Source organism: Seriola aureovittata, chromosome 20 (genome assembly GCF_021018895.1).
Source record: "Seriola aureovittata isolate HTS-2021-v1 ecotype China chromosome 20, ASM2101889v1, whole genome shotgun sequence".
NCBI lineage: Eukaryota > Metazoa > Chordata > Actinopteri > Carangiformes > Carangidae > Seriola > Seriola aureovittata.
In genome coordinates, this window is record NC_079383.1 from 12,163,820 (window position 1) to 12,180,889 (window position 17,070).

Consider the following 17,070-nt stretch of genomic DNA (forward strand, 5'->3'; position numbering starts at 1 on the left):
AAACATATGCCCACATGGTAATTTGGCAAGGTGTGCAACAGTAAAGCACAAAAACAGCAGGCATACGGGCGTGAAGACGACGAATCCTGCACCACTGTTTCTTTATTTAAAACATGATTCAGTGGAACAGCGGGGATTAAAAGACCCCCCCACCGTGCGATCCATTTTGGCTCCTGAACAGAAATGTGCTACTTGGGCGGTGTTTTTGCCTTCCTGTACACACGGGAGTCTTTGTCAATGCTAATTGGCCAGCCTACCAACCAGCGAAGTGGAACACAGCTTCCCAAACACATCGCACCCTGTTTGTTATTGAGTGAATCCAAATGGTACTGTGCCCGTGGCACTGTGGAAGCCACCGGCAGCCCTGGGATGTAATAAGGGCGTTTAACCTGTAATTTTGTACCTGCATGCGACACACTGGTCAGAGGGAAGTCATCAGTTCACTGATTGCAGATTGTAGAGAAAGAAATCTTTCCTCCTCTCCCCCACTAATAGCAAAATCTCAATTCCCTGACACCCAATTCATCTCAATTTATTGTATGTTGTTTCCATGGAGAACCTAATAGCACATTAACTGTGCACTCATTCTCACTGCCACAAATGACAGTGAGAAATAGATTCCTCTCAACTATTCTGTGATACCCTCTGTAACTGTCGGAAGCTGCTGGGTGGCGGTAAGACAGCAAATGCCCCCATTTAATGTGTAGTGATTCTTTCTGTGGCATTTTGCCTCCTCCTGTTGTCTCGCCTCTCTTATTAACATGCACTTAAATTCCCTTTGTTCTCTCAAGTGCTCATTAAAGAATTCAGTGCCTTCTGATGTCTATAGTTTTACATAATTAGAACCCAAGAGGGTTCCACGTGTGCACTAAAGTTCTCCATTTGTTTTACTCTGCATTAGAGGAGCAATTTGTTTAATTTCTCTGGAGTTTAACCTTGCTGACTGTGATGGAAAAGCACCTGCAAATCTTGCATTCAGTCAGATCACTGGTGAGAAAACACTGCATGTGAGTGTTACCTTCCTTGTAGTGTCTGTGGGATATTATGTATTTCCATGCAGTCATATACATATTACAAGCTACAACATGAAAGTGCCATGTCATTGTCTTAAAAGCCTTAAAGCATGCATTACCAATCTATATGTACATATGGAACTAATTTATAATCATTATATATGGTACATTATTGAGGATGATATATTGCTTAAGTATTTTTTTCCCACCCTACAGGTAGATACAATGCTAACATCGTATCTACCTGTAGGGTGGGAAACATTTAAACACTTTTGAGAAGTGTTCACTTGGTTTAAGGGTTTACGTCTGTCCTGGCTGACAAAACCAATGTTGTCTAACTTAACCAATAAGCTGTTGTCAACTGAAAACCTCTTAAAATGTCAGAGGAAGAGTTTGACATTTTGGGAAATCCACCTATTCTCTTTCTTGTCAAGCCGTTACACGAGAAGATTGATACAACTCTCCCATCTGCAGCCACTAAATATGAAGCTACTGGCAGCAGCCGGTTAGCTTAGCTTAGGATGAAGACTGAAAACAGGGAAAACAGCTTGCCTGGCTTTGTCTTGTTTGTTTAATCTATGGAAAAACTCAAATGGACTTTTTTTTTGTCGTGAACCACTAACTTTCAGAAGTATACTTGCTGGTTGCCTGGCTACTTGTCCTGGTCGGCACACAACCCCCCATAAAACAACAAATTGTCATTTTTACAGAGGCTGCTGAACAGATTTCTTTTAACTTTAAGCAGCAGGCTAGCTGTTTCAATTCGATACGCTATGTTAAACTAAACTAATCTAAGATAATCATCTTCAAATCTAACTTATCAAAAACTAAAACGTCCTATTCTATTATTTTCATACGCTATACCCTTCATAACTAAGTAGCCCATACAATGGCCTCCATCATGCATACCCTTCTGTTTAACCCCCTGTGCAGCACCACCTCATGTTGTCACAGACCCTGAGTCATATACCATCCAGCTGCCAGACCCTCCCTGCTACAAGAGGAACCAGGCGCTTGGCAGATATGTCCCCCAGGAGCCATTCATTTCCTAAGCCAATATTACAGACTTTCTCCTTGGTAAACCCTATGCCAGGAGAAGAAAATTGTCGTTTGTTTTGCATCCTCCTCTCCTCTCCTCCTCTCCTCTCCTCTCCTTTCCTCTCATGATCTTGCGACAGAAATGAAAGGAAAACATTTGGCAATGTTTTCCATGCTACCGCTTGTGCCAACATGAGGGACAAGGACAGAGAATTTATTCAAAGCCATGCCCTCTTAGCATCTTTTTTTTTTTTTTTTTAAACCACGATTCTTCAAATCCGAAATGCAAAAAGCCCTTTGAGCCCATTCCTTGTCTTCCTTGTCTTACAGCTGTACAAGGCTATGGGTGAAAGCGATGCATGTGTTTGTCTGTGTGTGTGTTTATGTGCCTTTTATGTACACATGGTTTGACTGTAGTATGTGTATGTTGGGTGGTCTGGAGTACAGATATTGCGAGGTGGGGAGGGCTTGATGTGGTGTTCCAAAGTGAGTGGCCCGCCGAGGAAAACAATAAAGCACGAATGACAGGAACAGATGGCCCTCTTTATTGTCCCCTGAAATGCAAACACTGACTATCTTTGCTTGGTGGGTGGCATTATTATATATTTATTTCTCCCTCCTGTCCCTCTCTCTGCTAATAGCACTGGTGGCTGGCACCCACCCACTTTTAAAACTAAAAGGCCTGATAAAGGGTTGGAGCCAGATGCTTATTATTGGTTGCTTAAGATTTAACGGGCAGTGACATAGAACAAAGATGACAAGGGGTGGCACGAATGTCCAAGCAGTTGGATAAGAGAGCGCCAAAGCGCCAGCATGCAAAACGTGTTCTAAAGCAACAGTACAGCACCACAGCTCGTAGCCACACAGTGGCTCCATCTGAAATCACTCCCATCTTGTGCGATATGTTTACTTTCTGACAAATGATGTTGATGCTGCCCGTAATATAAATTTACTACTAATAGTAGAGTAACCCAAATGTATATGATGAAGGGATCGTGAATGATGGAAAGATTTTGGACACCGCATATGTCTGAATATCTAATTTGGTTTGAGAAAAATGATTTCCTCTATATTCTGATCTATTTACCCCCTGATGTGCGTTTGAAGCCTCTACAGTGTAATCAAAGGTATAATAGACTTCTGTAGTATGTACACAAGTTGCTTGCTAACATAGCGTTCTCAAAAGAAACAGAAATTGGCTCTGTTTCCAACTAAAAGTCTGACAAAACTAAAAGTGTAATAAAATGAAAAACTAGAGCAGATGTGTTTGAAGTCTTTTGTTCCTTTTGAGTTTGTTGAATCAAAGTCACTGTCAGGCATAACATCTGTAATCCTATCTCATATACATGCAGTGTCTTATCTTTCATGGTCAAATAAAAAAAATAACTACCCTTGAGTTTGGAGGAGATATGGATGGATTACCAAGCACGGCCTAAGAGTTCAACCCTGTCCTAGAAATTATGTTTTCATTCATTCATTCATTCACTAGGCATACCGCTTATCCTTGTAAAGGCAGTCCCAGCTGACATCGGGTGAGGGTGTAGCAAGCTGTAGAATGGTTGCCCATACGCCAAAGAACACCACTCACACCAGGGATCAGGATCTGCACAAAAGTTTTCCAGCTTTTTTTTTTGAATGCAAGTACATTCAAATTCATACCTATATGTAATAGAAATAATTAGAATTAGTGCACACCAAAAGAATGTATGCCTTCACATCAGTTATATTAAAAGCAAAAATGAAAATGAGCAAAATAAATATTGATGTAAACAAAACTCAATGTCTTTAGCAGACGCCTCAATCTCCAATTTATATACAAATATGAGCATCACCTAAAAAAAATAAAGTTCACATTAAATAAAAAGCTCGTTCCATATTATAAGGCTTCACATTCAGTGCAATTGTACAACAATACACAATAATAATAATACACAAGAACATTACAAAAAACAATCAAACACTATAACGCACCTTGGAGCAGCAAGGGGCACAGTCAACACACACACACACACACAGTGGCAGGCAGTCAGAGGGAATGCAAGTGAGGATAATTCTCCAACAGATTAAATAAAAGTAATGAGATATATATATTTACTAACTGTAAAACTCAGCAACCCATAAACAATGATCTATAGTTACATTTACACGCAGTTTAAAACAAAAGAATTTAGTTTCAAGCGTGCTAGCTTAACAAAGGGAAAGAGAGCATCACAACACGTCTTACCTACCAGCACAAGAGTTTTCCAGCTTTTGCCGGGAATGTGCAGCTACGTCACTCATGACTCTTTTGTGCATCGTTGATTAAGGCCCTAAGTTCTAAGGTTAAAGTTTGTGATTGTAGTTTTGGTTCAGTCTGAAACAAAATGTCTTTTTTCTGTATAATCATTAAATCATTGGAAAAAAACTTCCAAAAGGCCTAAGTTTTTGAGATACAGGTACCTCCACCCGAGGTAGAACAGAGCTCAACTTTGCTTTTTCATATCTTTGATATGTCTGTTTTATGAACTGGATGGTTGTATAAAAATATTTTACTGTAAAAGTTTCCTTGGATGATATTTGGATCCTCCCCAAAACCCCAAAATAATGAAAATTTTGGATTCTACAAAAGGGGCAGCCTCTGCTATTTCACATATATCTATGGGAACAGTGGTCAGATACTGTCCACAGGCAGTTGATGGATACAGAGAAATTCACAAATATACCTGACTATTTTGAAAATACATACATTTAAACATACAGTCAATATAGGCAGAAAATGGATAGATATATAAAATATTAAAATTATCAATGTAATTTTAAAAATAAGGTTAACAATCACCACAAAATGTAATTTACAATTAATAGAAGTTGTTATCATCACATAGAAACGAGTTGTTTAACTATTCATACTATTCATTCACTATACTATCAGTAGCCCCTAATGGATAACCCAAGCATGCCACCAGCCCTGCACTGTGGAAAATACAATGGGATCCAACATTTACATCTACTGGTGTAAATGTGTTAAGAGAAGGACACAAAATATATCTTGATTAAAAAGGTGGTGCAAGTGGATACTGCAAACAAATGAAATAACACATTTTATGACATATTTTACATTGAGTATCAGTATTTTGCAACTTGCCAAATAAATTCATTATAAACACAGAGGAGAAGAAGAGGGCAACTGAGCAAGAGGCCCCAGCGAAATATAAACAGGAGTAACTGAAGAAGGAGAGGCTTTTGTGGAAAAAGGTGATGATGGCAGAAGAGGAGCCCATCACAAGTCTCTGAGTGATCTGAAAAGAAGCAGCAGAGGAGACGTGCGGAGGCTGAGCTTTGCTGTGTGCGAGGAGTGGACGACACAGCCGGTTTAAAGTGCCCGACCTCTAAGGTGAAGCGTCGGGAGGTCACATCAGAGATCAGGCAAAGAAAAACTCTACTGGGCTGGAGAGCAGAAAACAGAGTGCGAGACTCTCTAAAGAGGAGCTCAACCAAACCGACTCCGTATCACTTTCTGAAAAAGCAGCAACACTGAAATCATAAGCCCCTGCAGTGGCTGCAGGAAAGACTCTTTGGACTCTTTGAGAAGTACCAGGATCAGATGGAGAGGAGGAGAGAGGCTTGCATACTTGAAGAGTGCAACAGAAAGTGGGAGGCCTGCAAGGAGCTGCATGTCCAGAAAAAGCATCCATCTGCCCCTCCAACACCCTTCCTTACCACCACCAATACCCTCATTAACATTACCTTAATTAAAAACTTCATTTAAAACTTCATTTAAATAATCTAATGAACAAAGACCAATCCCATGTCACCCCTTGCCCCTACCACTTAGCCCTAATCCTCCGTTTTGCGTGTCCACGTTTAGGCATAGTGTGTCCCGATTCTTGTTGAGATAGAGGGGCAGGGTAAAGTGTAAGGGCTAAATGGCCGTTCGAATGAAGATTTTTCAGGGGCACACTTGAAACGGAGTGTTATGACATATTTCCCACAATGCCTTGCGAATCACTGGTAAAATGGCTGCGGAACCGAGCCAAGCGACCAAAGAAACTCACAAATGTTAATAAAGATTTAAAAATTACGAAGCCATTGTATTGTTAGTTGTCTTAGTCTGTTGTTTCAATGAATTGTGGTCCTCTTCTTCATAAAAGCCACACAAAAAAAAAACGCTAGTAGCATGCTGATGTCTCAGTAGCTATTTAGCTAACAGTAACGTTAACCTAACATTTCCCTTACATCTTTATTAGTGATTTGTGCATGACAATCCCACATTTTGGCATATTTTACCGCTGCCGCCCAGCAGCGAGTTTTGCTGAATTTTACCGCTCCAATATCAACGCAGACTGTCAGGGATGCCGACAGAGCGCCGCTAACAATAGTCTGGTAATATAGCAGTGTTTTGTTTTTTCTTTCTTTCTCAATTGATCGATTGATGCGTGAAATTGAAGTTGTGAAAGAATCGTGTTTGTCCATGATTTTTAATCTCCATCGAATAAATGTAATTTACCGTTATGGAGGCAAAACAGGAATACACTGCTTTTCATAGGGGTAGATTTCAACCACTACCCCTTCAGTTCCAAGGGGTAAGGGACAAGGGGTAGGGGAAAAATGAGTAAAAGGGATTGGGCCCAAATCATATTTTTGCGTGTATCAGCCTCCCTGAATATAGATATGCAGTATAACTATAACTGACATGGTCTGTAATAAAGTACACACTCTGGCACAGTATCTGTTATCAAATGTTGCTTTTTGAAGTTTGGGTTTAAACAAAGCTAAAGCCACATTCTGACAGGAGTAGTGAAAACAATTACAGACAGCTTTCACTTGGATTAGGGAGATTACTATAGTTTAAGCCTCTCATTACTGAGTCTTTTGCAAACATACCTTCCAGTTCACAGCAGCAGTATTAAAGCAGGATCCTCAAACTCTGATGGTTTTCAACCGAGCAGAGTTCAAGAAAATGACATAAACACTTTGCTGAAGCTCTGCCCTCACAGCTTTTTGTTAGATCATTACCTCATTTGTCTCTCTTACTCCTCCTCACCCCTTCCCAGTCTCTCTTCCTCCTCTCTAACTTTTGCTCGTCTGTTTCACACGACGACTTGCTCCCTCTCACTTCTCTCCTCCTCCGTCTCTTATCTTTCGTCAACTCTCCCCATCTTATCTCACATACTGTCTCATTGCCCCCCCCCCCACGCCCTCCTTTTCCCTACCTCTCTTTTTTTGTCCCTCCCCCTCCTGTGACACCTTCTCCTCCTCCTCCTCTCTCTCTCTCAGCTCCAAGACCATATTACAGCGGTGGCTGCCCCGGTTTTTGCTGGGTTCATCGCTCCTCTCCCTGATAATTCCCCTGTATTAACTGGCTGGAGTTATTACCCGTTATATGAGATGTCTATGTTGAGAGCGCTTTATGAGATCCTGGTCCCTGTGGATAAGATGATGGAGTTGGTGAGTGCTGTCATCCCCCAGCTGTATAATGGCATCAGTTGGGAAATACACAATGCCATGGATTATTGATAGAGCCATATCTGCACTTCTGCTGACAAATTCTTGGCCTGGGTTGAAGGGGCACATAATCCTGAAGAATATCTCTGCTAATATGGCCGCCTCCGTGCAGTAACACCTCTGCTCTCTTTGGGGTACTTTGGTTTCTCTCCTCCCCTGTGACAGATGATCAAGCAGTCCCAGTGATTCAAATGAGAGGGTGAAGATTTATTCCAACAATAGGCACTCCTACACTGTCTCACATAGAAATAAGTATCACCCGACCGAAAGGACTGTCTTCCTGATGCTGCAACTCCCAACACCAAAAATATGATTGTATTTTTTTAACGACATGAAGTAAGAGGGAATCAAATGAGGAGGACATGCAGAGTTTAAGGATTTATCATGAAAATAGCTCTGAGGATCTCACAGGTAAATTCCAACATGCCGTTAGTATCGGAAGGTGATACAACAATATGGCAACAGAAAGATAGCTCCTCTCATTAGCAGTTCACCACCCGTCAAAACAAGGAGCTAAGAAAGAAGGTAAACAATCCTGCACTCCCTATAAATAGAGTGTAGTAATTCTCCTGGCTCTCATTACATGCCTCCTCCCTCTGTATTCCTCAATCTGTCTGATGCGCTGCGGTGGGACTCGGGCTCAACGGCGTTTAGTCGGCATGAAGACCACAGGCTGCATTCGCAGTTATGGCCTTGATTTTTGATCCCAGATGCAAGGAGTACTCTCAGACATGTGCGTGTGGGGGAGGAGGAGGAGCGGGATACAATAACTGATCAAATGCAAACGGTTAACGAAGCTACCGAGGGACACTACCGGCTCAGTGAAAGAGGCCTCGTTGGATGGTTTGAGAATGTATCAGAGGCTGCTGTGTTTACACGAGCGCACAACTCGTCCAATACCTCCACACTAAACTGGTCACAACATATTTGCGTTATTTGTTTGAGAAATTGTATGTAAATGACCAGACAAGCATCTTGTTGAGAATTGCTCTTCGTTGCTCATCTTGAGACTCAAGCCTCAGTAGCCATGTTGCTTTTCAGAGGAATATGAAATTACTATCACATTGAGGGAAATCAAAGTCTTGTTCTGCTGCAGTCCTCTGGGCAGCATTGTGCGGTATTGCTTTGGAAACTGGCCTAATTGGTATGTGTGGGCCAAACTCACCCCACTGCCTGAAACTAGCTGGCTACATGTTCACAACAATTGGATTTGGAATAGCTGCCCTAGATTGTTTGTGTTTTGCAGTTGGGGTGTGTGTGTATGTAACATCAATTGTGCAAAGCTAATTCCAGTCTCTTCTCTGTCTATCATATTAGAATGCATGACTCTTGTAATTGCTTGATGTCTCTTGTAGCCAATAGCGTCAACCATGTATTTTTAAAAGTGGTGGGTGGCTGTGGTCTCCTACAGAAAATGGGGGGATTTGAGCAGAACAATTAGTGGCAGCTTCCATCTCACAGACAATATTTCTTTTACACTGAAGGCCCTACACTGAGCTAAAAGGCTCAGTGTATGGCCTGGCTGTGCACCAGAAAGCAGAGAAAAAAGGAACATTAAGTCACCTATAATTTGCTTTCCCACAGTCAGAATGTGAAACAGACACATGACAGCTTAGTGATTCATCTAGTCCATGCACCATGCCTGCCTCCTGAACGATGATTGGCTCTGGCACGGGGCTTGCCTGTACCATGCAAGCCGAGCGCGCAGGTTCCCAAGTCAAACCCTGTGATGTTGTCTCCTTTCACTATACACAAAAGCAGCTATTAACCTAATATCTCATTTTGAAATATGGAGGCAGGCAGTTTCTTCTTTGCATGTGTCCGCATTCTGTGTTCTTAACACAAGCTTACTGTTAGGTTGAGAGAAAGCTCCCCTGCATGCCTCTCTTCAGAGGCTGTAAATGCACAACGTGTAAATAATTCGGGGAGCATATTAACTCTCATTTTGTTGTTCAGCAAAACCCTAAGCACTGCCAGTAATGTGCACTGTGCTCACCTCCAACATGGAGGTTTGCCGAATTAGCTTGCGACTGTAAGTTTTTTCCTCCCAAACGCACCATGGTGCAATATACGGAGAGAGAGAATGTGATTACAAACAGTAAGTTATTGCCTCGGGCACAATTAAAACTTTGCAGACGCGCATTCCTGATTGCAAACTGAATCAAGTAAGGTGTTGGTGGGGCATGTTGCTTGTTAATTGGTTAATTACGGAGCAGGAAGGCTTGCTATACAAGTATTAACTGGGAAGTCTGCTCTACATTTTCTGTCAATCCCACATGTAAACCAGACACTGGGGCAGCCCCTCGACTAAAAATAAGCTGATCAGCAATTTGGAGCTGTGTGGGCTGTCTCTCATCATGATGGGGGAGCTTTCACAAATGGGCGCTCGCTGCTCACACACCACAATGCCCTTCTTCGTCTTCTTTCTTCACAATGATGCACAGAGGCAGTGATGCAGTTATATTCTGAGAAAAATGCCTTCATCTGCATAATTAGCCCAAAAAAAAAAAAATAGTTGTATACAAGTTTTATTTGGGTGTTTTTCAGTATAAAGTAAGAGGATTGAAATACAGCTTGGAAATGATTGGAGGTTATTTCATGTTATGAAGCTGTTCTCTGCAAGATAAGGAGTAAATCTGGTTAACCATGGACTGGCCCAAGGACTGTGAAGTGCACAGCACCAATGACTTAACACCATGACTTACAGGTGTATTGCTTCATGCCACATGTTTCTGACAAAGTTGGGGAAAAAACAGCCGAGGGCATTGACTTGCCACAAGGACACACACACACACACACACACACACACACACACACACACACACACACACACACACACACACACACACACACACAACACACACACACACACACACACACACACACACACACACACACACACATATATATATGCACAAATGTACACCTCATACCTCTGGAGGAAATGTTGCAATTTCTTAGTCAATGCCCTGAACGCCACAAATCCTACAGGTCTTACTCAGAGCCAGTGTTCACTGTTGCTTGAGTAAATCAGAAGTGTTTTCTGACTGCAACTGCATTTGAGTTTGATTAAAGCAAAGCCACAGGCTAAAAGCTGTCCACATCCCTTTATGAGCATGCTTTTCTGACCTTTCTGTTCAGCGAGTCTTCTTAGGACTGAGGACTTGACACAACATGACATGTTGCCAGGTCAGTAAACATGGTGTTGCTGGAGATGAAATAGCAACAAGCAGAAAACAAATTGTAGATTTGATGTACGCTTTGATTTCTTTTCATCCATTATTATTGAAAGTATTTGTGTTTTGTAAGAAGTGCAGTACATTTTTTATAGGTTGCTACTAATAAACTGAAAATCATTGCTAAATCAAGCCATGTATTGTCTGGGGTTTGTAGTTAGGAGTGTATTATCTTGGCTGGTTTTACCTTGTGAGGATGAAGATGACAAATTTAACTATTTTCTTGTGTGTTTTTGTTCTTTTTTATTCAATTTTTTTTTTTCTCTGGTAAAAGCTTGGATTTCTGGCTCATATCTAATTATTCATACACCTATTCACAAAAACATCGGCATAACTACCCCGGTGAAAGTATGTCAAATGTGATATGTGGAATATTTTAATAATAGTAAGTGACATTATGTTGTTATGTTGTTGATATTTTTTTACTTTGGCAAAACAGACTGGAGCACAGTGTGGATTACTGCCTGGTCCTGTGGAGTTTTTCCCATCTGTGGCATGAAGCACTCTTCACTGGAACTTACACTCTTCCATTAATAGATCCAAAATGACCTATATCAAAAATTAATATGTGCTATCATCGTAATTTGGTTGAAAATAATTATTTGAATTCCAATAAAAAAGACGTTTGTGATGTTCTTTTTTGTCACTTTCATCATCAACTCATCTCTTAAGTTATGCTACTTGGCTAAAGCTACAACTACAGTCATTTTAGCTGCCAAGCTAATGCTAGCTACCTATGAATCAGGGTAGTTTGATTATAATATCAGATATTCTATAAAGCTACAATAACTCTCAGAGACAGTGGAAAGAAGTTGTGAACACAGCACTGACATACAATCACATAATCACATCAAATAGTAATTTACACATCAAGCAGTTACAGAGCAACATTATTATTTATGCGAAGTAGTGTTTCTGGCCACCTGTTAAATTTAACTCAATATTCACTCTTAGCTCTTAGCTTAGCTTTGGTTTCTACATACTTTTGATAGAAATGTGCTCCAGTATGTTCACCAGCTAGTCGCTAACTTTGTCTTGTCTGCCATATGTGTTGCAGATTCAGGTAATTCTATGAGCGATTCCTGTAACATGTATTTATTTTTTTTTTTTTTACATTGTTGTTTAATACTTCATTATCATAAAAATTTTGATTGCATCTGCTTTAATGATGGTTTTTAAAAAAAATAAAAATCATTGACAACACTTACATTTACCAACTCTAAAATTGTCTTGCTATGTATAAATAACATTATGATGAGTGGTGACGCTAAGGACAGACAGGTTTACAGTAAATGCTTGATATACCTGACAAATGATGAAAATGAGTGGTTCCTATGATTTTCCATAGGAAATGTCATTTGGGTCACTTTGTCTCACTAATGGACTTGGGTAATGATACTTTTGGCTCACTTAAATGCATTGACGGCTTTTACTAAATTTAAAGATCTCATAAAAAGAGAAGAACACATTGTTTACTTACATTCCAATTATTGCAGGATAATTATAATGAATTCCATTATATCTCACAGTTGTTCAGGTAATTGCTTGCATTCTTTGTACATGTAAATGACTGATGTGTCTGAATGTAAATTATGTAATGTTTTACCATTACTGACCTCTAATTTTAATAGGATGATGCTAAACAATAGATTTATTTATATTATTATTATTTTATATTATTATTTATAATATTTATCCGTCCAGTATGCATTCAGGATAACGTGCCAGCAAGGGCTTCTCCCCCAACACAAGTATCCACTTGTCATTGTCCCATTTAAGTAACATAACGAGTAAACAAATCAGTAATTGCGAGTAAATGATCAAGTTATTTAGTGTAACATCTGTTTACATAGCTTTATTTCACATTCATCTGCCTGTAATGTGAGATTAGTGATACATTTAAGGTTAATGGGGTATGACAAGAGAAAATTAGTTGCTAGTAAATGGATAGGTTAGCAAGCATGTTTTTGTGAGACATTCTCAGAGGGTTGTGTTGCAGATTCATGTCGGGGGGGGGGGGGGGGGGTAGCAAAGATGAATGTGCTGTCTGGTATTCACTTCTCTTTGGCAAAGACTTGCTTCTGGATGTTGGCAGCCAGACAGTAGCTAATACTTGTGAGCAATCAGATTAATACTGTAACCCCTCCAACTCTGCCTGTCTGTCTCCATCTCTCTCTCTTTTGCATCTGTAGTTTGATACAGAGTTTTTACTTCAGCAATTAACCGAACAAAATCAAAAGGTTCTGTTTTAGTTTTGTTTTCTTATGTGATTTCTCGGGAATCTCAGCCCACCTTGGAAACCACTTCCTCAGCTGATCCTGATTGTGGTGATGTCTTCGCCAACTGGTCTACAGTCTGGCAATGTCACCCACTGGCCCATCAAGTCCAGGATTGCACAGGTATGCCAAGGTGCCCACCACCCACACATTCCTCTTATCTACTGCCAGCCCAGCCTGGATGAAGTAAAACTGCTGTTATTTCACAAATACAAGCCTGAAGGTGTTGGTGGGAGGGAAAAAAAAAAAAAAAGGTAAAAGGGATGCTTTCTATAATGAGGCAAGAAATTGGTGGATGCAATTTTCTTTTGGCGGCATACACACAGCTCAAATTCATGGGAGGAATGTGAGTTGAAATCACTGTAAATATTTGCACAATAAACTATTGTTTAGGATGGGTTGAAGCCTAAACAAATATAATTATTTAACACTCACCGTAAAGTAAATATAGACAGTGTTTTTATGTTTCATAACCATGTGCATAGTTTGAATTATGTGTTCTTTTAAAAATAGCAGAACCAGTCTCCCCTTGTTAAAAATGAGCAAAAATGACCCCTTGCTAATGAGTCCCTCAAGTAAAAAAAAAAAAGAAAAAAAAGAGCAACACAGCCAATCGTGTTTGAATAAAAGGGTGTCAGATGAATAAGTGTATTATTTTAAGAATAAGATGTGACCACAGTTGGAGGAGTGCTGGCTAGAGTCCCCAGGTTTTAGGATTCGAACGTTATCCGTTGCATAAATTATAAACCCTGCACAATTACAGTGTTGTACACAGTTTTGTTTTATGATTCCCTCTCCCCCTCTTTCCACCATGCTACCACTGCCACAACAACAAAATCTTAAGCTTGAAACCACACAACCCACACAGAGTGCTATCATCAGATAAAAGCACTGGATGATGTGAAGTAATTTATTGTGGCACTTGCTCATACTGGCACAGAGGGTTACATCATTGGCAGTATGAACTGGTGCCTTGCAGCTAATATCCTGTAGATTGATAGGATATTTTCTCCATGTCTGTCTCTGCCTTTGCTGCCTTCCCTTAACAATGCCAAGAGGGTATAGACTGTTGAGATTTGTGCACAGAACAAATCATGCTGTTGTTCTAGTATTGTTTGACAAACATCCAAGAACTCGGGGTGGATTGACTCAGACTTGCATATCATTCCGTGGTTTTGGAGACTAAATGGAAAGTGCCAGGGGTGAAGTCGAGGCAGAGGGCGCTGGGAATGGGCAAACTGATTTAACAAGCGCAGGACAGACAGATGGTGCATCGAAACAAAAAACACAAGAAAAAAAAATAAAAAAGACAACAAAAAGGTAATAAGAGTGAGAAGGTCCACATCAGAGGGAAAGAATGGCAGAGAATCCCCCTGGTGAAAAGTTGTTGTGCACCACAGATCGCAGATCTCTCATCCAGAAAACATCTTAAAATATAACAAGAATAGCAACAAAGGACAGTCTCCAAATGTTGGAAACTGCCATGATCCTGATCCGTCACTCTATCAGTTGGTTGGAATCAAAGCCAGCATCCCTGACTGAGGTAAAATAGTCCTCACGTGTCACATTTTAGGAAACCGTGATAGCAGGATGTTGAAGCAGCTCAGCAGCTGTAACAAGCCTAACAATTAAAATGACATTTATGAAATCAACCAACGGGGAAAACACAAAGTGGCTTTATTAAAGAATTAAGGAATAAATTAAACTAAAGAGGCACCATGACATTTGGAAGCTTTCTCACACAGGAACCATGGTAGGAACAAAGTGATGAGCCATTGCTCACTTACAGTGTGTGGTCTCTTTATCTTGTTGGGCCATGTAATGCAGTCAGAGGCTTTCCTGTGGGGGTATTATTGTAGCAATATGATCCGCAAATGTGTGTGGAGAGTTGCGAAAGTGTATCTTAATGTGTATGTGTGTTGCCAGTGTGTGCAAGAAGCTGTCACAACGTATAGCTTGATTTGTGTAGAGGAATCTGTAAATGTGTTGTCAGATTGGCAAGCATACTGAGATTTGTGCATGTGCATACAAATGTGTAAATGTGAATGAGAAGTGTATCAGAACTCTTGCCACGCCTGAGAAGCTGTCTGTAGCTGCGGGGTGTTCTGTGCCCTGAGCTCAGACTCACAGGCTCATGCTTCCTCTATGTTATATTATGTATAACAACCACTTGCAACAAGCAGTCACAATAACTGAAAAATGATTTCAAGCAAACATAAGATCATAGGTAGGCATTTACTGTACATAAATTTCAGGCTTCAGCTCATGCTGGTCCAGTGGAGTCGACTAGTTGATCCAGTCGTCAAGTGGCACAAGCCTACTGTATAGATACAGCGAGGTGAGCAGTACACAGGCCGCCATGCCTGTTCTGTTCTTCAGACAGACGCCAGACAACAGTTGCAGATCTAAGATATGGCAGGATTTTAGAAAAGGTCATGTGTAAAAAGAAGGTGACCTGAGGTGGAATGAAGAATTATCTGCATGTTTTTCCAGCTCTGAGAGCTAAATATTTAATAGTTCAGATTCAGATATTTGATTTGATTTATTGACACATTTACATTTCTTGTCTTGCTCCACAGATTGAGACACATTTTCTCTCCACACACAAATAATGTGTCTAAATACCCCCATACTTACCATTTCTTTGGACTCCCAGCCTGTAGTTGACATCAGTGTTTCCAAAATCCCCGGCCACCTGGCAGAGATCTTGTACATCTGTAAGGCTGCTTTGCTTGGTTTTAAAGAAGTCAGGCCAGAGGGTCTATGAGGATGACAGGAGGCAGAAAAATGTGTTCAGTGACACACAGTACACAGTGCAACCAAAGCACACAAGAACAAAAACAACTTTGAACTCCTGACTGACAAAGAACTCCCCCTTAAATAGACCCTCCAATCTACTGCACAGTTTAGACGGAGCCGTATTTTTATCAGGGATGTCAACGTTTAAACATTCTTCACCATTTTGCCAAGGAAAACCTCTGATCATTACAATCATTAGAATGTGCGACATCGCTGCTGACATCAGCAAGAGCATGTGGAGGCATGGTATGAACATAGAGTAAAACTAGAGATCAAATTAATAATCAGTAATTGAACTTACAGAACACTTGCCTGTGTTTTGATTTTTAACTGGAAAATGTTAATGCATGTAAATGGAAACAGTCATGACTATCAATATGTAAAGTATAAATGAGACAAAAGGCCTGTGTGGCTCGTAGTGTAGGGTAAGGGGAAGAATGTAGTAAGAGGGGCCAACGACGCCACCTGGGGAATCACACCCCAGAATATATATATATTTATATATATATATATCTATATCTATATCTATCGATATCTATATATATCTATTTCTAAGCCTTAGCCGTTTGTTAAATGGATACCAGGCTACAGGCTTATTCACTGAGGGGGTGGGGTACAAGATCTTAAAATTTACAAGAAATTTACTAAAAAGGTTATCAATACTAAAATACCTAAAATCAGTCCACCATAAACTAAGAAAAGAAGACAAGTGAGAGGCAGACTACTGAGGAGTGCCCAAAGGTGCTACGACTTACTCACCTCAGGTGCAGCACAGCAAACCTCTCCACAAACAGAATCCAAAAATACGCGTGACCCAGTTCTCTTACTCGCATGCATAAAGTGTGGGGGACCTCACCCGGGGTGCCTAGCCTCCCAACCTGGCAGCACTCAGCTACACTGCAAAAGAAAAGCTACTGCAAAAGCAATAAATCACAAGTAAATGTACAACTAGACTACTAAACAACCAAATAACTGACAAAGAACAAACAACGAACAAAACAACCCAGAGACAACACAGTCGACTAAATAAAAGAACCCAATAAAGGAAAATAAACCGTAAAGGTCAAACAAAGTATGTAGAACTAAGGCCATACAACTGAGGCAGAACAACAGCAGGTGAACCACCTCTGGTATGGGGCATGAACGGCCCACTGTGGATGAACAGGTCTACATACAACTGGATGAGGAGGCCCCCGCTGCAGCTAATGCTACCGGCCACAATTG